General features: G+C 42.8%; 3 non-coding genes and 31 pseudogenes across 3 annotated transcripts; all 34 read left to right on the forward strand.

The window, feature by feature from the left end:
• Positions 1 to 7,124: 7,124 nt before the first annotated feature.
• LOC148556003 (5S ribosomal RNA) lies at positions 7,125 to 7,243 on the forward strand (annotated as a pseudogene).
• A 181-nt stretch (positions 7,244 to 7,424) lies between these two features.
• On the forward strand, positions 7,425 to 7,543 carry LOC148556004 (5S ribosomal RNA; annotated as a pseudogene).
• Positions 7,544 to 7,721: 178 nt separating this feature from the next.
• LOC148556005 (5S ribosomal RNA) lies at positions 7,722 to 7,841 on the forward strand (annotated as a pseudogene).
• A 180-nt stretch (positions 7,842 to 8,021) lies between these two features.
• On the forward strand, positions 8,022 to 8,140 carry LOC148556006 (5S ribosomal RNA; annotated as a pseudogene).
• Positions 8,141 to 8,318: 178 nt separating this feature from the next.
• Positions 8,319 to 8,437, forward strand: LOC148556007 (5S ribosomal RNA; annotated as a pseudogene).
• Positions 8,438 to 8,615: 178 nt separating this feature from the next.
• On the forward strand, positions 8,616 to 8,734 carry LOC148556008 (5S ribosomal RNA; annotated as a pseudogene).
• A 180-nt stretch (positions 8,735 to 8,914) lies between these two features.
• LOC148556009 (5S ribosomal RNA) lies at positions 8,915 to 9,033 on the forward strand (annotated as a pseudogene).
• Positions 9,034 to 9,214: 181 nt separating this feature from the next.
• On the forward strand, positions 9,215 to 9,333 carry LOC148556010 (5S ribosomal RNA). Its single transcript, XR_015891395.1, has one exon. It is a non-coding gene; the product is annotated as a 5S ribosomal RNA (ribosomal RNA).
• Positions 9,334 to 9,514: 181 nt separating this feature from the next.
• On the forward strand, positions 9,515 to 9,633 carry LOC148556011 (5S ribosomal RNA; annotated as a pseudogene).
• Positions 9,634 to 9,809: 176 nt separating this feature from the next.
• On the forward strand, positions 9,810 to 9,928 carry LOC148556012 (5S ribosomal RNA; annotated as a pseudogene).
• Positions 9,929 to 10,115: 187 nt separating this feature from the next.
• LOC148556013 (5S ribosomal RNA) lies at positions 10,116 to 10,234 on the forward strand (annotated as a pseudogene).
• Positions 10,235 to 10,415: 181 nt separating this feature from the next.
• LOC148556014 (5S ribosomal RNA) lies at positions 10,416 to 10,534 on the forward strand (annotated as a pseudogene).
• Positions 10,535 to 11,020: 486 nt separating this feature from the next.
• LOC148556015 (5S ribosomal RNA) lies at positions 11,021 to 11,138 on the forward strand (annotated as a pseudogene).
• Positions 11,139 to 11,320: 182 nt separating this feature from the next.
• Positions 11,321 to 11,439, forward strand: LOC148556016 (5S ribosomal RNA; annotated as a pseudogene).
• A 184-nt stretch (positions 11,440 to 11,623) lies between these two features.
• Positions 11,624 to 11,742, forward strand: LOC148556017 (5S ribosomal RNA; annotated as a pseudogene).
• A 468-nt stretch (positions 11,743 to 12,210) lies between these two features.
• Positions 12,211 to 12,329, forward strand: LOC148556018 (5S ribosomal RNA; annotated as a pseudogene).
• A 478-nt stretch (positions 12,330 to 12,807) lies between these two features.
• LOC148556019 (5S ribosomal RNA) lies at positions 12,808 to 12,926 on the forward strand (annotated as a pseudogene).
• Positions 12,927 to 13,103: 177 nt separating this feature from the next.
• Positions 13,104 to 13,222, forward strand: LOC148556020 (5S ribosomal RNA; annotated as a pseudogene).
• Positions 13,223 to 13,405: 183 nt separating this feature from the next.
• LOC148556021 (5S ribosomal RNA) lies at positions 13,406 to 13,523 on the forward strand (annotated as a pseudogene).
• A 184-nt stretch (positions 13,524 to 13,707) lies between these two features.
• On the forward strand, positions 13,708 to 13,826 carry LOC148556022 (5S ribosomal RNA; annotated as a pseudogene).
• Positions 13,827 to 14,312: 486 nt separating this feature from the next.
• On the forward strand, positions 14,313 to 14,431 carry LOC148556023 (5S ribosomal RNA; annotated as a pseudogene).
• A 183-nt stretch (positions 14,432 to 14,614) lies between these two features.
• Positions 14,615 to 14,733, forward strand: LOC148556024 (5S ribosomal RNA). The gene has a single exon (XR_015891532.1). It is a non-coding gene; the product is annotated as a 5S ribosomal RNA (ribosomal RNA).
• A 182-nt stretch (positions 14,734 to 14,915) lies between these two features.
• On the forward strand, positions 14,916 to 15,034 carry LOC148556025 (5S ribosomal RNA; annotated as a pseudogene).
• Positions 15,035 to 15,215: 181 nt separating this feature from the next.
• LOC148556026 (5S ribosomal RNA) lies at positions 15,216 to 15,334 on the forward strand (annotated as a pseudogene).
• A 178-nt stretch (positions 15,335 to 15,512) lies between these two features.
• LOC148556027 (5S ribosomal RNA) lies at positions 15,513 to 15,631 on the forward strand (annotated as a pseudogene).
• A 181-nt stretch (positions 15,632 to 15,812) lies between these two features.
• LOC148556028 (5S ribosomal RNA) lies at positions 15,813 to 15,931 on the forward strand (annotated as a pseudogene).
• A 177-nt stretch (positions 15,932 to 16,108) lies between these two features.
• Positions 16,109 to 16,227, forward strand: LOC148556029 (5S ribosomal RNA; annotated as a pseudogene).
• Positions 16,228 to 16,408: 181 nt separating this feature from the next.
• On the forward strand, positions 16,409 to 16,527 carry LOC148556030 (5S ribosomal RNA). The gene has a single exon (XR_015891521.1). It is a non-coding gene; the product is annotated as a 5S ribosomal RNA (ribosomal RNA).
• A 181-nt stretch (positions 16,528 to 16,708) lies between these two features.
• On the forward strand, positions 16,709 to 16,827 carry LOC148556031 (5S ribosomal RNA; annotated as a pseudogene).
• Positions 16,828 to 17,009: 182 nt separating this feature from the next.
• On the forward strand, positions 17,010 to 17,128 carry LOC148556032 (5S ribosomal RNA; annotated as a pseudogene).
• Positions 17,129 to 17,307: 179 nt separating this feature from the next.
• On the forward strand, positions 17,308 to 17,426 carry LOC148556033 (5S ribosomal RNA; annotated as a pseudogene).
• A 180-nt stretch (positions 17,427 to 17,606) lies between these two features.
• LOC148556034 (5S ribosomal RNA) lies at positions 17,607 to 17,725 on the forward strand (annotated as a pseudogene).
• Positions 17,726 to 17,903: 178 nt separating this feature from the next.
• On the forward strand, positions 17,904 to 18,023 carry LOC148556035 (5S ribosomal RNA; annotated as a pseudogene).
• A 178-nt stretch (positions 18,024 to 18,201) lies between these two features.
• LOC148556036 (5S ribosomal RNA) lies at positions 18,202 to 18,320 on the forward strand (annotated as a pseudogene).
• Positions 18,321 to 18,337: the final 17 nt, after the last annotated feature.

Here is an 18,337-nt window from a genome sequence, read left to right on the forward strand (position 1 = left end):
ATGAAGGGAGTGTGATTAGCTAGCTAGGGATCGCGAGTTCAGTGGCCATGTTAATTATTTTGTTTTTATTTGCCTAAGTGTCTATGGCCATGTTATTTTTGTTTTTATTTGCCTAAGTGTGTTATTTTGTTTTTATTTGCCTAAGTGTCTACTGTACGCGTGCTTGTATATATATTTGGTGAAATATTGTGAAAAAAATTTACTAAGTGTTGACATATTTGACTTGAAATACATTAGGCAACACTTTTAAAATGCACCTGAAATATGATAAATAGGCTACACTTTAAAAGTGTTTTCTTTGGTGTAAAAAGTGAACCCATAACTCTTAAGTTAAGGCTACGCTTTATAAGTGATCTTTATAATATCTAAGGCATCGCTTTTCAAGTGATGCCACAAATGTGATTCCTATTCTCCCACAAAAAGGAAACATGGAGAAAAGCGTAGCCTATTCCTACTTTTCAAATGTAGTTTAAAAAAAGTGTGGCTGAATGGGTATTTTTCTTGTAGTGGGAGGTAAGGTGAGTGGATGTATGTGGGGATCTTGTGGGGTCCACGGATCCTGAGGTGTCAAGGAATTGCATTCCTGCACCAATTAGGCATGTAAAATACCTTTGCATGCAATTTTGGCGTTTAAACGCCGAACTGATGCTTGTTCTGGGCGTTCAGCGCCCAGATGCAGCATGTTTCTGGCGTTGAACGCCAGCCAGATGCTTGTTTCTGGCGTTCAGCGCCAGCTCTTCCTCAGTGTGCATTTCTGGCGTCTGAACACCAGGATGCTGCTTGTTTCTGGCGTTCAACGCCAGATCCATGCTCTGTTCTGGCATTGAACGCCAGCCAGATGCTCCTTACTGGCGTTTAAACGCCAGTAAGATCCTCCTCCAGGGTGTGATTTTTCTTCTGCTGTTTTTGATTTCGTTTTCAATTTTTATATTTATTTTGTGACTTCACATGATCATGAACCTAATAAAATATGAAATAACAATAAAAATAAATTAAAATTAGATAAATAAAAATTGGGTTGCCTCCCAACAAGCACTTCTTTAATGTCAATAGCTTGACAGTGGGCTCTCATGGAGCCTCACAGATGTTCAGAGCATTGTTGAGACTTCCCAACACCAAACTTAGAGTTTGGATATGGGAGTTCAACACCAAACTTAGAGTTTGGTTGTGGCCTCCCAACACTAAACTTAGAGTTTGACTGTGGGGGCTCTGGTTGACTCTGTTTTGAGAGAAGCTTACTGTGCCTCTTTTCCATGTTTACAGAAGGATGTCCTTGAGTTTTAAACTCAAGGGAGTCCTCATTCAATTGAAGGACTAGTTCACCTCTGTTAACATTAATCACAGCTCTTGCTGTGGCTAGGAAGGGTCTTCCAAGGATGATGGATTCATCCTCATCCTTCCCAGTATCTAGGATTATGAAATCAGTAGGGATGTAAAGGCCTTTAACCTTTACTAATATGTCCTCTACTTGTCCATAAGCCTGTTTTCTGAAATTGTCTGCCATCTCTAATGAGATTTTAGCAGTTTGTACCTCAAAGATTCCCAGTTTCTCTATTACAGAGAGTGGCATGAGGTTTATTCCTGACCCAAGATCACATAGAGCCTTCTCAAAGGTCATGGTGCCTATGGTACAAGGTATTAGGAACTTTCCAGGATCCTGTTTCTTCTGAGGCAATCTCAGTTGATCCAATGCATTTAGTTCATTGGTGAACAGAGGAGGTTCATCTCCCCAAGTCTCATTACCAAATAAATTGGCATTCAGCTTCATGATTGCACCAAGGAACTTGGCAACTTGTTCTTCAGTGACATCCTCATTCTCTTCAGAAGAAGAATACTTATTAGAACTCATGAAGGGCATAAGGAGGTTCAATGGAATCTCTATGGTCCCTAGATGAGCCTCAGATTCCTTTGGTTCCTCAGAGGGGAACTCCTTATTGATCACTGGACGTCCCAGGAGGTCTTCCTCATTGGGATTCACGTCCTTTTCCTCTCCTGTAGGTTCGGCCATGATGGTTATATCAATGGCCTTGCACTCTCCTTTTGGAATTTCTTCTGTATTGCTTGGGAGGGTACTAGGAGGGGTATCAGTGATCTTTTTACTCAGCTGGCCCACTTGTGCTTCCAAATTTCTAATGGAGGACCTTGTTTCATTCATGAAACTTACAGTGGCCTTAGATAGATCAGAGACTAAGTTTGCTAAATTAGAGGTATTTTGCTCAGAGTTCTCTGTCTGTTGTTGAATGGATGATGGAAATGGTTTACTATTGTTAAATCTGTTTTTTCCACCATTATTAAAGCCTTGTTGAGGCTTTTGTTGATCCTTCCATGAGAGATTTGGGTGATTTCTCCATGAGTGGTTATAGGTGCTTCCATGAGGTTCACCCATATAATTTACCTCTGCTATTGCAGGGTTTTCAGGATCATAAGCTTCTTCTTCAGAAGATGCCTCTTGAGTACTGTTGGATGTAGCTTGCATTCCATTCAGACTCTGAGAAATCATATTGACTTGCTGAGTCAATATTTTATTCTGGGCCAATATGACATTCAGAGTATCAATTTCAAGAACTCCTTTCTTCTGAGGCGTCCCATTACTCACAGGATTCCTCTCAGAAGTGTACATAAACTAGTTGTTAGCAACCATGTCAATGAGTTCTTAAGCTTCTGCAGGCATTTTCTTTAGGTGAATGGATCCACCTGCAGAAGTATCCAATGACATCTTAGCTAATTCAGACAGACTATCATAGAATATATCCAGGATGGTCCATTCTGAAAGCATGTCAGAAGGACACTTTTTAGTTAGTTACTTGTATCTCTCCCAAGCTTCGTAGAGGGATTCACCTTCCTTCTATCTGAAGGTTTGAACATCCACTCTAAGCTTGTTCAGCTTTTGAGGAGGAAAGAACTTGGCTAAGAAAGCCGTGACCAGCTTATCCCAAGAGTTCAGGCTATCTTTGGGTTGAGAGTCCAACCACACTCTAGCTCTGTCTCTTACAGCAAAAGGGAAAAGCATGAGCCTGTAGACTTCAGGATCTACTCCATTAGTCTCAACAGTATCACAGATCTGCAAAAATTTAGTTAAGAACTGAAAAGGATCTTCAGATGGAAGTCCATGGAACTTGCAGTTCTGCTGCATCAGAGAAACTAATTGAGGTTTCAGCTCAAAATTGTTTGCTCCAATGGTGGGGATGGAGATGCTTCTTCCATGTAAATTGGAATTAGGTGCAATAAAGTCACCAAGCATCCTCCTTGCATTATTATTATTTTCGGCTGCCATCTCCTCTTCCTGTTCGAAAATTTCTTTAAGGTTATCTCTGGATTGTTGTATTTTAGCTTCTCTTAGTTTCCTCTTCAGAGTCCTTTCAGGTTCAGGGTCTGCTTCAACAAGAATGTTCTTATCCTTGCTCCTGCTCATATGAAAAAGAGGGAACAGAAAAATAATAATAATAGGGATCCTTTTTACCCAGGTATAGAGGTTCCCCTGTGTGAGTAAAAGAAGAAAAGAATGTAATGTAAAGAAGGAAAGAAGAGAAAATCCGAACACAGATGGAAGAGGGGGTTCGAATTTGGGTGAGATGAAGTGTTAGTAGATTAATAAATAAATAGAAGGCGATGAGAGAGAAAGAGGATTTTCGAAAATAAAATTTTGAAAAGGGGTTAGTGATTTTCGAAAATTAGGAATGAAAGCAAATTAAAATTAAAAATTGAAACAATTAGTTAATTAAAAAGAATTTTTGAAAAAAGAGGGAAGAGATTTTCAAAAATTAGAGAGAGAGAGAGTTAGTTAGGTAGTTTTGAAAAAGATAAGAAACAAACAAAAAGTCAATTAGTTAGTTGAAAAAGATTTGAAAATCAATTTTGAAAAGATAAGAAGATAAGAAGTTAGAAAAGATATTTTAAAATCAAATTTTTAAAAAAGATATGATATGAAGAGATATGATTTTGAAAGAGATAAGATAAAAATATATTTCTGAAAAGATATGATTAAAATTATTTTTGAAAAAGATTTGATTTTTAAAATCACAATTAATGACTTGATTCACAAGAAATCACAAGATATGATTCTAGAACTTAAAGTTTGAATCTTTCTTAACAAGCAAGTAACAAACTTGAAATTTTTTTGAATCAAAACATTAATTGTTGATGATATTTTCGAAAATATGATATAAAATTAAGAAAAAGATTTTTGAAAAAAATATTTTTTAAATTTTCAAAAATAAATAAGAGAAATGAAAAAGATTTGATTTTTGAAAAAGATAAGATTTTTAAATTGAAAATTTGATTTGACTCATAAAAACAACTAGATTTTAAAAATTTTTGAAAAAGTCAATCCAAATTTTCAAAATTTATGAGTGAAAAAGGGAAAGATATTTTTTTTTATTTTTGAATTTTTAATGAAGAAAGAGAAAAACATGAAAAAGACTCAATGCATGAGAATTTTTTATCAAAACATCTGATGAATGGAAGAACACTATGAATGTCAAGGTGAACACCAAGAACACTTTGAATGTCAAGATGAACACCAAGAACATATTTTTGAAAAATTTTTGATGCAAAGAAAACATGCAAGACACCAAACTTAGAAATCCTTAATGCTTAGACACTAAGAATTCAAGAATGCATATGAAAAACACCATACAACACAAAACAAGACAATATGAAGATCAATCAAGAAGGTTTATCAAGAACAACTTGAAGATCATGAAGAATGCAATGCATGAATGCATTTTTTTAAAAAAGTGCAAATGGAGATGCAATTGACACCAAACTTACAATTGACTCAAGACTCAAACAAGAAACACAAAATATTTTTGATTTTTATGATTTTATGATTTTTTTGGATTTTTTTTCGAAAATTAGTGTGAAAAAGAAAAATAAGGATTCCAAAATTTTTAATATGAATTCCAGGAATCTTGTACTCTTAGTCTAAAGCTCCAATCTGAGGGTTATGCATGGCTTAATAGCCAGCCAGCTTTAGGATATAAATCAGGCATGCAACAGCTGATATTCCAATTAACTTGCCTCTATGCTGATGGTTGGAAGCCACTATCCAAAAGAATTAGACATGGCTTTACAGCCAGCCAGGCTTCAACATGCTTCATGAAACACTAGAATTCATTCTTAAAAATTTAGAATAATTTTTGAAAATAGATGAGAAATTTTTGAAAGAAATTTTTTTTTGAAAAACTTTTAAAAATAAAACAAACAGAAAATTACCTAATTTGAGCAACAAGATGGACCGTCAGTTGTCCAAACTCGAACAATCCCCGGCAACGGCGCCAAAAACTTGGTATGCGAAATTGTTACTCTGAGGTTGTAAAATTTGTTGTTCGTTCTCACCCTGGCATGGCGCCAATAACTGGTGCACAATACCATGCTCCAAACATAACTTCACAACTTCACACAACTAACCAGCAAGAGCACTGGGTCGTCCAAGTAATAAAACCTTACGTGAGTAAGGGTCGATCCCACGGAGATTGTTGGTATGAAGCAAGCTATGGTCATCTTGTAAATCTCAGTCAGGCGGATATCAAATGGTTATGGAGTTTTCGAATAGTAATAATAAATAAATAGAAAATAAAGATAGAAATACTTATGTAATTCATTGGTGAGAATTTCAGATAAGTGTATAGAGATGCTTTCGTTCCTCTGAACCTCTGCTTTCCTGCTGTCTTCATCCAATCCTTCCTACTCCTTTCCGTGGCAAACTTTATGTAAGGGCATCACCATCGTCAATGGCTACATCTCATCCTCTCTGTGAAAATGGTCTGATGCGCTGTCACTGCATGGCTAATCATCTGGAGGTTCTCGATCATACTGGAATAGGATTTACTATCCTTTTGCATCTGTCACTACGCCCAGCACTCGGAATACCACAGAATCCTACTCGGAATACCACAGACAAGGTTTAGACTTTTCGGATTCTCATGAATGCCGCCATCAATCTAGCTTATACCACGAAGATTCTGATTAAGAGATCCAAGAGATAATCATCCAATCTAAGGTGGAACGGAAGTGGTTGTCAGGCACGCGTTCGTATGGGAATGATGATGATTGTCACGTTCATCACATTCATATTGAATTGCGAATGAATATCTTAGAAGCGGAATAAGTTTAATTGAATAGAGAAACAGTAGTACTTTGCATTAATTCGTGAGGAACAGCAGAGCTCCACACCTTAATCTATGGTGTGTAGAAACTCTACCATTGAAAATACATAAGTGATAAGGTCCAGGCATGGCCGAATGGCCAGCCCCCAAACGTGATCAATATGATCCAAAGTTGAACTAAAAATCATAAGATGTCTAATACAATAGTAAAAAGTCTTATTTATACTAAACTAGTTACTAGGGTTTACAGAAGTAAGTAAATGATGTAGAAATCCACTTCCGGGGCCCACTTGGTGTGTGCTTGGGCTGAGCTTGAAGTTTACACGTGGAGAGGTCATTCTTGGAGTTGAACGCCAGTTTGTAACGTGTTTCTGGCGTTCAACTCTAGTTTGTGACGTGTTTCTGGCGTTTAACTCCAGACTGCAGCATAGAACTGGCGTTCAACGCCCTTTTGCGTCGTCTAAACTCAGGCAAAGTATGAACTATTATATATTGCTGGAAAGCCCTGGATATCTACTTTCCAACGCCGTTGAGAGCATGCCATTTGGAGTTTTGTAGCTCTAGAAAATCCACTTTGAGTGTAGAGAGGTCAGAATCCAACAGCATCAGAAGTCCTTCTTCTACCTTTGAATCTGATTTTTGCTCAAGTCCCTCAATTTCAGCCAGAAAATACCTGAAATCACAGAAAAACACACAAACTCATAGTAAAGTCCAGAAATGTGAATTTAACATAAAAACTAATGAAAACATCCCTAAAAGTAACTAGATCCTACTAAAAACATACTAAAAACAATGCCACAAAACGTATAAATTATCCGCTCATCAGTGTTGTACCTCTTTTTTTTTACGTCGTGCTTACTCTCGTTCTTTTAACAACGCTATCCCGAATAGTTTAACTAAACCGAGCCTTAATGACCTGACTTTCGGCAGGGTCCTACGAGGCCCGCAGGGCTTCGCAGCTCGACTTACCCTATGTAGCGATACATACTTATGATAATTGTGTGCAAATACATTAATTGGTGTGATCATACCAGCACTAATGCACCGAATCTCAACAGAACTCCGTAGTCAAACGTGCTTAGGCGAGAGTAGTACTAGGATGGGTTACCACCAGGGAAGTCCTCGTGTTGTACCTTTTTTTTTTTTACGTCGTGCTTACCCTCGTTCTTTGAAAGACGCTATCTCTAATAGTTTAGCTATAGCGAGCCTTAATGAACTGATTTTCGGCAAGCTCCCACGGGCTCTGCATGGCTTCGCCGCTCGACTTACCCTACGTCGCGATACATGCTAACGATAATTGTCTGCACATACTTTAATAGGTGTGATCAAACCAGCACTTATGCACCGGATTCCACCAGAACTCCGTAGTTAAGCGTGCTTGGGCTAGAGTAGTACTAGGATGGGTGACCCCCTGGGAAGTCTTCGTGTTGTACCTTTCTTTTTACGTCGTGCTTATCCTCGTTCTTTAAACGTTGCTATCTCTAATAGTTTAGCTATCGTGAGCCTTAATGAACTGATTTTTGCCAAGCTCCCACGGGCCCTGCAGGGCTTTGCAGTTCGACTTACCCTACGTCGCGAGACATTCTTATGATAATTGTGTGCACATACTTTAATAGATGCGATCATACCAGCACTAATGCACCGGATCCAATCAGAACGCCGCAGTTAAGCGTGCTTGGGTGAGAGGTGGTACTAAGATTGGTGACCTCCTAGGAAGTCCTCGTGTTGCACCTCTTTTTTTTTACGTCGTGCTTACCCTTGTTCTTTTAACGGCGCTATCCCGAATCGTTTAGCTAAAGCGACCCTTAGTGACCTGACTTTCGGTAGGGTCCTACGAGGCCCGCAGGGCTTCGCAGCTCGACTTAACCTATGTAGCGAGACATACTTATGATAATTGTGTGGACATACATTAATTGGTGTGATCATACTAGCACTAATGCACCGAATCCCAACAGAACTCCGTAGTTAAACGTGCTTAGGCGAGAGTAGTACTAGGATGGGTTACCTCCAGGGAAGTCCTCGTGTTGTACCTTTTTTTTTATGTCGTGCTTACCCTCATTCTTTAAACGACGCTATCTCTAATAGTTTAGCTATAGCGAGCCTTAATGAACTGATTTTCGGCAAGCTCCCACGGGCCCTGCGCGGCTTCGCCGCTCGACTTACCCTACGTCGCGATACATGCTTATGATAATTGTATGCACATACTTTAATAGGTGTGATCATACCAGCACTTATGCACCGGATTCCACCAGAACTCCATAGTTAAGCGTGCTTGGGCTAGAGTAGTACTAGGATGGGTGACCCCTTGGGAAGTCTTCGTGTTGTGCCCTTTTTTTTACGTCGTGCTTACCCTCGTTCTTTAAACGATGCTATCTCTAATAGTTTAGCTATAGTGAGCCTTAATGAACTGATTTTTGCCAAGCTCCCACGGGCCCTGCAGGACTTTGCAGCTCGACTTACCCTACGTCGCGAGACATTTTTATGATAATTGTGTGCGCATACTTTAATAGATGCGATCATACCAGCACTAATGCACCGGATCCAATCAGAACACCGTTGTTAAGCGTGCCTGGGCGAGAGTAGTACTAAGATTGGTGACCTCCTGGGAAGTCCTCGTGTTGCACCTCTTTTTTTTTACGTCGTGCTTACCCTCGTTCATTTAACGTCGCTATCCCGAATAGTTTAGCTAAAGCAAGCCTTAATGACCTGACTTTCAGTAGGGTCCTACGACGCCCGCAGGGCTTCGCAGCTCGACTTACCCTATGTAGCGATACATGCTTATGATAATTTTGTGCACATACATTAATTGGTGTGATCATACCAGCACTAATGCACCGGATCCCACTAGAACTCCGTAGTTAAACGTGCTTAGGCGAGAGTAGTACTAGGATGGGTTACCTCCATGGAAGTCCTCGTGTTGCACCTCTTTTTTTTTGACGTCGTGCTTACCCTCGTTCTTTAAACGATGTTATCTCGAATAGTTTAGCTATAGTGAGCCTTAATGAACTGATTTTCGGCAAGCTCCCACGGGCCCTTCAGGGCTTCGTAGCTCGACTTACCCTTCGTCGCGATACATGCTTATGATAATTGTGTTCAAATACTTTAATAGGTGCGATCATACCAGCACTAATGCACCGGATCCCATGAGAACTCCGCAGTTAAGCGTGCTTGAGCGAGAGTGGTACTATGATGGGTGACCTCCTGGGAAGTCCTCGTGTTGCACCTCTTTTTTTTTAACGTCGTACTTACCCTCATTTTTTAAACGACACTATCTTGAATAGTTTAGCTAAAGCGAGCCTTAATGACCTGACTTTTGGCAGGCTCCTACGGGGCCCGTAGGGTTTCGCAACTCGACTTACCCTATGTACCGATACATGCTTATGATATTTGTGTGCATATACTTTAATAGGTGTGATCATTCCAACACTAATGCACCGGATCCAACCAGAACTCCGTAGTTAAGCATGCTTGGGCTAGAGTAGTACTAGGATGGGTGACCTCCTGGGAAATCTTCGTGTTGTACCTTTTTTTTACGTGTGCATACCCCCATTCTTTAAACGACGCTATCTTGAATAGTGTAGATATAGCGAGCCTTAATGAACTGATTTTCGGCAAGCTCCCACGGGCCCTGCACGGCTTCGCCGCTCGACTTACCCTACGTCGCGATACATGCTTATGATAATTGTGTGCACATACTTTAATAGGTGTGATCATACCAGCACTAATGCACCGGATCCAATCAGAACGCCGCAGTTAAGCATCCTTGGACGAGAGTAGTACTAAGATTGGTGACCTCCTAGGAAGTCCTCGTGTTGCACCTCTTTATTTATTTTTTTTCCGTCATGCTTACCCTCGTTCTTTAAATGACGCTAACTCGAATATTTTACCTAAAGCAAGCCTTAATGAACTGATTCTCGACAGGCTCCCACGGACCCAGCAGGGCTTCCCAACTACACTTACCCTATGTCGCGACACATGCTTATGATAATTGTGTGCGCATACTTTAGTAGGCGCAATCATAATAACACTAATGCACCGGATCCCATCAGAACTCCGTAATTAAGAGTGCGTGGGCGGGAGCGGTACTAGGATGGGTGACCTCCTGGGAAGAACTCGTGTTGCACCTTTTTTTTCTTTACGTCGTGCTTACCCTCGTTCTTTAAATGACGCTATCTCGAATCAGTTAGCTAAAGTGAGACTTATTGACCTGACTTTCGGTAGGCTCCTGCAGGGCCCGCAGCACTTCACAGCTTGACATACCCTTTCTCGCGATACATGCTTATGATGATTGTGTGCACATACTTTAATAGGTGTGATCATACCAGCACTAACGCACCGGATCCCACCAGAACTCCGTAGTTAAGCGTGCTTGGGCGAAAGTAGTACTAGGATGGGTGACCTGCTCGGAAATCCTCGTGTTGCACCTTTTTTTTTACGTCGTGCTTACCCTCGTTCTTTGGACGACGCTATCTGGAATAGTTTACCTAAAGCGAGACTTAATGACCTGATTTTTGGCATGCTACCACGGGCCCCGCAGGGCTTCGCAGCTCGACTTACCCTACGTCGCGAGACATGCTTATGATAATTCTGTGAGCATACTTTAATAGGTGCGATTATGCCGGCACTAATGCATCGGATCCCATCAGAACTCCGCAGTTAAGCATGCTTAGGCGAGAGTAGTACTAGGATGAGTGACCTCCTCGGAATTCCCAGTGAAGCACCACTTTTCTTTTCTTTTTTTTTACGTCGTGCTTTCCCTCGTTGTTTAAATGACGCAATCTTGAATAGTTTAGCTAAAGTGAGCCTTAATGACCTGATTTTCGGCAGGCTCCCACGGGACCACAGGGCTTCACAGCTCGACTTACCCTACGTCGTGACACATGCTAATGATAATTGTGTGTGCATACTTTAATAGCTGCGATCATACCAGCACTAATGCCCCAGATCCATCAGAACTCCGTAGTTAAGCGTGCTTGGGCAAGATTAGTACTAGGATGGGTGACCTCCTGGGAAGTCCTCGTGTTGCAACTCCTTTTTTTTTAACGTTGTGCTTATCATCGTTCTTTAAACGATGTTATGTCGAATCGTTTAGCTAAAGCGAGCCTTAGTGAACTGATTGTAGGCAAGCTCCCACGGGACCCGCAGGGCTTCGCAGCTTGACCTACCCTACGTCGCGAGACATGCTTATGGTAATTGTGTGCACATACTTTAATAGGTGCGATCATACCAGCACTAATGCACCGGATCCCATCAGAACTCCGTAGTTAAGCGTGCTTGGGCGAAAGTGGTACGAGGATGGGTGACCCCCTGAGAAGTCCTCGTGTTGCACGCCTTTTTTTATTTTTTTACGTCGTGCTTAACGTCGTTCTTTAAACGACGCTATCTCGAATAGTTTAGCTTGAGCGAGCCTTAATGACATGACTTTCGGCAGGCTCCTACGGGCCGCAGGGCTTAACAGCTCGACTTACCCTTTGTAGCGATACATGGTTATGATATTTGTGTGCACATACTTTAATAGGTGTGATCATACCAACACTAATGCACCCGATCCCACCAGAACTCCGTAGTTAAGCGTGCTTGGGCAAGAGTGGTACTAGGATGGGTGACCTCTTGGGAAGTCCTCGTGTTGTACCTTTTTTTTTACGTTGTGCTTACCCTCGTTCTTTAAACGACGCTATCTCGAATAGTTTAGCTATAGGGAGTCTTAATGAACTGATTTTCGGCAAGCTCCCACGGGCCCTGTAGGGCTTCGCAGCTCGACTTACCCTACGTCGCGATACATGCTTATGATAATTGTGTGCACATACTTTAATAGGTGCGATCATACCAGCACTAATGCACCAGATCCCACCAGAACTCCGTAGTAAAGCGTGCTTAGGCGAGAGCGGTACTATGATGGGTGCGATCATACCAGCACTAATGCACATACTTTAATACATGCTTTCCCTCGTTCTTTAAACGACGCTATCTCGAATAATTTAGCTAAAGCGAGCCTTAATGACTTGACTTTCGGCAGGCTCCTACGGGGCCCGCAGGGCTTCGCAGCTCGACTTTCGCTATGTAGCGATACATGCTTATGACAATTGCATGCGCATACTTTTATAGGTGCGATCATACCAGCACTAATGCACCAGATCCAATCAAAACTCTGCAGTTAAGCGTACTTGGGCGATAGTAGTACTACGATGGGTGACCTCCTGGGAAGTCCTCGTGTTGCACCTCTTTTTTTTTTACGTCGTGCTTATCCTCGTTCTTTTAACAATGCTATCTCGAATAGTTTAGCTAAAGCGAGCCTTAATGACCTGACTTTCGGCAGGGTCCTACGAGGTCTGCAGGGCTTTGCAGCTCGACTTACCCTATATAGCGATACATGCTTATGATAATTGTGTGCACATACATTAATTGGCGTGATCATACCAGCAATAATGCACCGGATCCTACCAGAACTCTGTACTTAAACGTGCTTAGGCGAGAGTAGTACTAGGATGGGTTACTTCCAGGGAATTCCTTGTGTTGTACCATTTTTTTTACGTCGTGCTTACCCTCGTTCTTTAAACGACGCAATCTCAAATAGTTTGGCTAAAGCGAACCTTAATGACCTGACTTTCGGCAGGGTCCTACGAGGCCCGCAGGGTTTTGCAGCTCGACTTACCCTATGTAGGGATACATGCTAATGATAATTGTGTGCACATACTTTAATAGGTGTGATCATACCAGCACTAATGCACCAGATCCCACCAGAACTCCGTAGTTAAGCGTGCTTGGTCTAGAATTGTACTAGGATGGGTGACCTCCTGGGATGTCCTCGTGTTGTACTTTTTTTTTACGTCGTGCTTACCCTCGTTCTTTAAACGACGCTATCTCGAATAGTTTAGCTATATTGTGCCTTAATGAACTTATTTTCGGCAAGCTCCGACGAGCCCTACAGGGCTTCGCAGCTCGACTTACCCTACGTCGCGATACATGCTTATGGTAATTGTGTGCACATACTTTAATAGGTGTGATCATACCAGCACTAATGCACCGGATCCCACCAAAACTCCGTAGTTAAGCGTGCTTGGGCGAGAGTGGTACTAGGATGGGTGACCTACTGGGAAGTCCACGTGTTGCACCTCTTTTTTATTTTTAAGTCGTGCTTACCCTCGTTCTTTAAACGACGCTATCTCGAATAGTTTAGCTAAAGCGAGCCTTAATGACCTGACTTTCGACAGGCTCCTACGGGGCCCGCAGGGCTTCGCAGCTCGACTTACCCTATGTAGCGATACATGCTTACGACAATCGCATGCGCATACTTTAATAGGTGCGATCATACCAGCACTAATGCATCGGATCCCATCAGAACTCTGCAATTAAGCGTGCTTGGGCGAGAGTAGTACTACGATGGGTGACCCCTTGGAAATTCTCGTGTTGCACCTCTTTTTTTTTTTTTACGTCGTGCTTACCCTCTTTCTTTTAACGATGCTATCTCGAATAGTTTAGGTAAAGCGACCCTTAATGACCTAACTTTCGGCAGGGTCCTACGAGGCCCGCAGGGCTTCGCAGCTCGACTTACCCTATGTAGCGATACATGCTTATGATAATTGTGTGCACATACATTAATTGGTGTGATCATACCAGCATTAATGCACCGGATCCCACAAGAACTCCGTAGTTAAACGCGCTTAGGCGGGAGTAGTACTAGGATAGGTTACCTCCAAGGAAGTCCTCGTGTTGTACCTTTTTTTTACGTCGTGGTTACCCTCGTTCTTTAAACGACGCTATCTCGAATAGTTTAGCTATAGTGAGCCTTAATGAACTGATTTTCGACAAGCTCCCACGGACCCTGCAGGGCTTCCCAGCTCGACTTACCCTATGTAGCGATACATTCATATGATAATAGTGTGCACATACATTAATTAGTGTGATCATACTAGCACTAATGCATCGGATCCCATCAGAACTCCGGAGTTAAGCGTGCGTGGGCGAGAGCGTTACTAGGATGGGTGACCTCCTCGGAATTCCTGGTGGAGCACCATTTTTCTTTTCTTTTTTTTTTTCGTCGTGCTTACCCTCGTTGTTTAAACGACGCAATGTTGAATAGTTTAGCTAAAGTGAGCCTTAATGACCTAATTTTTGGCAGGCTCCCACGGGCCCACAGGGCTTCACAGCTCAACTTACCCTACGTCGTGACACATGCTAATGATAATTGTGTGTGCATACTTTAATAGCTGCTATCATACCAGCACTAATGCCTCAGATCCCATAAGAACTCTGCAGTTAAGCGTGCTTGGGCAAGATTAGTACTAGGATGAGTGACCTCCTGGGAAGTCCTCGTGTTGCACCTCTTTTTTTTTTTAATGTCGTGCTTACCCTCGTTCTTTTACCGACGCTATCTCAAATCGTTTAGCTAAAGCGAGCCTTAGTGAACTGATTTTAGGCAAGCTCCCACGGGACCCGCAGGGCTTCGCAGCTCGACCTACCCTACGTCGCGAGACATGCTTATGATAATTGTATGCACATACTTTAATAGGTGCGATCATACTAGAACTAATGCACCGGATCCCATCAGAACTCCGTAGTTAAGCGTGCTTGGGCAAGAGTAGTACTTGGATGGGTGACCACCTGAGAAGTCCTCGTGTTGCACCTCTTTTTTTTTTTATGTCGTGCTTACCCTCGTTCTTTAAACGATGCTATCTCGAATAGTTTAGCTAAAGCGAGCCTTAGTGAACTTATTTTCGGCAAGCTCCCACGGGACCCGCAGGGCTTCGCAGCTCGACTTACCCTACGTAGCGAGACATGCTTATGATAATTGTGTGCCCATACTTTAATAGGTGCGATAAAACCAGCACTAATGCACCGGATCCCACTAGAACTCCGTAGTTAAGTGTGCTTGGGCGAGAGTGGTACGAGGATGGGTGACCTCCTGAGAAGTCCTCGTGTTGCACCTCTTTTTTTTTTACGTCGTGCTTATCGTCGTTCTTTAAACGATGCTATCTCGAATAGTTTAGCTAAAGCGGGTCTTAATGACATGACTTTCGGTAGGCTCCTACGGGGTCCGCAGGGCTTCGCAGCTCGACTTACCCTATGTAGCGATACATGCTTATGATAATTGTGTGCACATACTTTAATAGGTGTGATCATACCAGCACTAATGCACCGGATCCCACCAGAACTCCGTAGTTAAGCGTGCTTGGGCAAGAGTGGTACTAGGATGGGTGACCTCCTGGGAAGTCCTCGTATTGTACCATTTTTTTTACATCGTGCTTACCCTCGTTCTTTAAACGACGCTATCTCGAATAGTTTAGCTATAGTGAGTCTTAACGAACTGATTTTCGGCAAGCTCCCACGGGCCCTGCAGGGCTTCGCAACTCGACTTACCCTACGTCGAGATACACGCTTATGATAATTGTGTGCACATACTTTAATAGGTGCGATCATACCAACACTAATGCCCCAGATCCCACCAGAACTCCGTAGTTAAGGGTGCTTGGGCGAGAGTGGTACTAGGATGGGTGACCTCCAGGGAAGTCCTCGTGTTGTACCCTTTTTTTTTTTACGTCGTGCTTACCCTCGTTCTTTAAATGACGCAATCTCAAATAGTTTAGCTAAAGCGAACCTTAATGACCTGACTTTCGGCAGGGTCCTACGAGGCCCGCAGGGTTTCGCAGCTTGACTTACCCTATGTAGGGATACATGCTTATGATAATTGTGTGCACATACTTTAATAGGTGTGATCATACCAGCACTAATGCACCGAATCCCACCAGAACTCCGTAGTTAAGCGTGCTTGGGCTGGAGTTATACTAGGATGGGTGACCTCCTGGGAAGTCCTTGTGTTGTATTTTTTTTTTACGTCGTGCTTACTCTCGTTCTTTAAACGACGCTATCTCGAATAGTTTAGCTATATTTAGCCTTAATAAACTGATTTTCGGCAAGCCCCCACGAGCCCTGCAGGGCTTCGCAGCTCGACTTACCCTACGTCGCGATACATGCTTATGATAATTGTGTGCACATACTATAATATGTGCGATCATACCAGCACTAATGCACCGGATCCCACGAGAACTCCGTAGTTAAGCATGCTTGGGCGAGAGTGGTACTACGATGGGTGACCTCCTGGGAAGTCCTCTTGTTGCACCTCTTTTTCTTTTAAGTCGTGCTTACCCTCGTTCTTTAAACGACGCTATATCGAATAGTTTAGCTAATGCGAGCCTTAATGACCTGACTTTTGGCAGGCTCCTACGGGGCCCGCAGGGCTTCGCAGCTCGACTTACCCTATATAGCGATACATGCTTATGACAATTGCATGCGCATACTTTAATAGGTGCGATCATACCAACACTAATGCACCGGATCCCATCAGAACTCTGCAGTTAAGCGTGCTTGGACGAGAGTAGTACTACGATGGGTGACCTCCTGGGAAGTCCTTGTGTTGCACCTCTTTTTTTTTTACGTCGTGCTTACCCTCGTTCTTTTAATGATGCTATCTCGAATAGTTTTGCTATAGTGAGCCTTAATGAACTGATTTTCGGCAGGCTCCCACGGGCCCTGCAGGGCTTTGCAGCTCGACTTACCCTATGTAGCGATACATTCTTATGATAATAGTGTGCACATACATCAATTAGTGTGATCATACTAGAACTAATGCATCGGATCCCATCAGAACTCCGGAGTTAAGCGTGCGTGGGCGAGAGCGGTACTAGGATGGGTGACCTCCTGGGAAGTCCTCGTGTTGCACCTTTTTTTTTCTTTACGTCATGCTTACCCTCGTTCTTTAAATGACGCTATCTCGAATCAGTTAACTAAAGTGAGCCTTAATGACCTGACTTTTGGCAGGCTTCTATGGGGCCCGCAGGGCTTCGAAGCTCGACTTACCCTTTGTCGCGATACATGCTTATGATGATTGTGTGAACATACCTTAATAGGTGTGACCTTACTAGCACTAATGCACTGGACCCCACCAGAACTCCGTGGTTAAGCGTGCTTGGGCGAGAGTAGTAATAGGATGGCTGACCTCCTCGGAAGTCCTCGTGTTGCACCATTTTTTTTTACGTCGTGCTTACCCTTGTTCTTTAAACGACGCTATCTTGAATAGTTTAGCTAAAACGAGCCTTAATGACCTGATTTTCGGGAGGCTCTAATGGGCCCCGCAGGGATTCGTAGCTCGACTTAAACTATGTCGGGACACATGCTTATGATAATTGTGTGCAAATACTTTAATAGGTGCGATTATACCAGCACTAATGCACCGGATCCCATCAGAAATCCGCAGTTAACCGTGTTTGGGCGACAGTAGTACAAGGATGGGTGAACTCCTGGGAAGTCCTCGTGTTGCACCTCTTTTTTTTTACGTCGTGCTTACCTTCGTTCTTTGACCGACGCTATCTGGAATAGTTTACCTAAAGCGAGATTTAATGACTTGATTTTCGGCAGGCTACCACGGACATCGCAAGGCTTCGCAGATCGACTTACCCTATGTCGCGATACAAACTTATGATAATTGTGTGCGCATACTTTAATAGGTGCGATCATACCAGCACTAATGCACCGGATCCCATGAGAACTCCGCAGTTAGGCGTGCTTGGGCGAGAGTGGTACTAGGATGGGTGACCTCCTGGGAAGTCCTCGTGTTGTACCTTTTTTTTTATGTCGTGCTTACCCTCATTCTTTAAACGACGCTATCTCTAATAGTTTAGCTATAGCGAGCCTTAATGAACTGATTTTCGGCAAGCTCCCACGGGCCCTGCGCGGCTTCGCCGCTCGACTTACCCTACGTCGCGATACATGCTTATGATAATTGTATGCACATACTTTAATAGGTGTGATCATACCAGCACTTAATGCACCGGATTCCACCAGAACTCCATAGTTAAGCGTGCTTGGGCTAGAGTAGTACTAGGATGGGTGACCCCTTGGGAAGTCTTCGTGTTGTGCCCTTTTTTTTACGTCGTGCTTACCCTCGTTCTTTAAACGATGCTATCTCTAATAGTTTAGCTATAGTGAGCCTTAATGAACTGATTTTTGCCAAGCTCCCACGGGCCCTGCAGGACTTTGCAGCTCGACTTACCCTACGTCGCGAGACATTTTTATGATAATTGTGTGCGCATACTTTAATAGATGCGATCATACCAGCACTAATGCACCGGATCCAATCAGAACACCGTTGTTAAGCGTGCCTGGGCGAGAGTAGTACTAAGATTGGTGACCTCCTGGGAAGTCCTCGTGTTGCACCTCTTTTTTTTTACGTCGTG

The sequence above is a fragment of the Arachis ipaensis genome, chromosome B6 (assembly GCF_059453495.1).
Source record: "Arachis ipaensis isolate K30076 ecotype BB chromosome B6, ASM5945349v1, whole genome shotgun sequence".
NCBI classification, from domain to species: domain Eukaryota; kingdom Viridiplantae; phylum Streptophyta; class Magnoliopsida; order Fabales; family Fabaceae; genus Arachis; species Arachis ipaensis.